We start from the raw sequence: 1893 nt of genomic DNA, 5'->3' as shown, positions 1-1893 counted from the left end.
TCAGGCTGGTCTTGAACTCCTGACCTCGAGCCATCCTCCCGCCTCGGCCTCCCAGAGTGCTAAGATTACAGGCTTGAGCCACCTTGCCGGGCCATGATATCTTCCTTCACCCATCCTAAGGTTTACAGCCAACACTCCTTGGCTGTAGCATTCCTTCTTCCCAGGTATAGGACAGGACTCCTTTGGATCAAGGATCTTCAAGAGAGAAGAGAGAGAGTGATCTTTCTAGGTGTTATGGCTTGCTTTGAAGGAGAGCAGTTCTAGTTTTTATGACCTGCTTGAGGAAGAGGAATTCTGGTTTCTATGACTCCTTTGAGGCAGGAAGAGGGTGGGAAACCGGAGGACAGGAGAAGGTTAGAGACTTTGCTTATGAGCCTGCTTCTGAGGCATTCCAGTCTCCTTTAGTTCAAAGTACTCAGCATGTCAAAGCATCATGCTTTGGGGTATGATTTTCTGAGCCTGACAATACTGAGCCCCTACTATGTGCCAGGCACTGTTCTGTGCTGGATTACTGCAGTTGTTTAAACAAGATATAGAGCTTCCAGTCTAGTGTGTATGTGTGTGTGTTTGGGGTGGAGAGGAAGCAAAGGAGAAGTAGGGAATAGGGGAGAGGGCAAATACAATTAAGTAACTAATAAATAACGGAGCTCTGTTTAAAAAGAATGGTCAAATAGTAGGGATAAAATGGAAAAAGTAAATAAGACAAAATAAACGTAGAGAACTAGGAAAGGAATTGCTTACTAGGAATAATGGTAGGAAAGAATTAGATTAATTGCAGGGAACACAAATAAATAGGAAGATGACACGTACCAAGGAGAAAGAGAAAGAGAAAGAGAAAAATATAAGAAGATCTGGATAATGGTGAAAAAGAAACAGCTATGCAATAATCAGTGACTAATATTTTAGCAATCATCCTGCCTCAGCCTTCAGAGTAGCTAGGACTACAGCTGTGCACCACCCCACCTGGCTTTTCCTATATTTCAAAGATGGAAATCAGTTATGTGATTCTTATTTCTGGGCTTAAAGTACGGCATTCTCCCTTTTGTAGTTTAACTCTTTAGTTTTCTTTAAAAAGCTTTGAGATAATTACATGTTTAAATTGGCTTTAAAATATTTTCTGACTTATGATATATTGATACATGACATACATGTTATATGTTATATACAGAATAACAAGTAAATTTTATGTCACATGGTAAATAGTGTTGTAAAGAAATGCTGAATGATTGGTGGTCCTTTACAATACTATTTACCTTAGAAGTATCTGTTTTAGCATTAAAATGTCAATACTGATGTGTTGAGAAAGAATTGATAGCATCTGTTTTTAATACTAATTATGCTTTAGTTATCATAACTTCAAAATTTGTCATTAGGTTCTGTTCTTTCCATCTGAGAAAGCATAAACATGCATTTGAATCACCTGATGATCCTCTTAATATGTGGATTTTCACTGGATATTTTTAGAGTGGGACCTGAGATTTTCAATTCTAACAAGCTCCCTGGACCATACTTTGAATAGCAAGGAACTAGAAACTATATGGAGATTTTTTAAAGTAATTGTAAAGAGGAAGAGATTTTGTGCAAGCACCCTCCCAGCTTAATACAATAAAAGCAGGAAAATATTGTTCTTTAAAGTACCCTTAAAATAGTTTCACAAAACAGTGATTTTAATCTTGCATTATTTGGTTATTATTACTATCTAACCCACCTAGTGTCTTTAATTTGTTCATTTGAACACATGGCAAACACAATTAAAGAGTTCTTTCATGTCTTTATTTTTGGAAATGAACAAATCAGAGACAGATGCATCTCATTAATTTGCTAAGATTGCTAAGACTTAGCCATAATCAGGATGGAAATTGGGAAAATTTCCAGACTATAGAGTTCATCACT

The sequence above is a fragment of the Propithecus coquereli genome, unplaced genomic scaffold (genome assembly GCF_000956105.1).
Source record: "Propithecus coquereli isolate 6110/MARCELLA unplaced genomic scaffold, Pcoq_1.0 Scaffold19, whole genome shotgun sequence".
Lineage (NCBI taxonomy): Eukaryota > Metazoa > Chordata > Mammalia > Primates > Indriidae > Propithecus > Propithecus coquereli.
The sequence above is the reverse complement of the archived record's forward strand: the minus strand, read 5'-3'. Positions refer to the sequence as shown.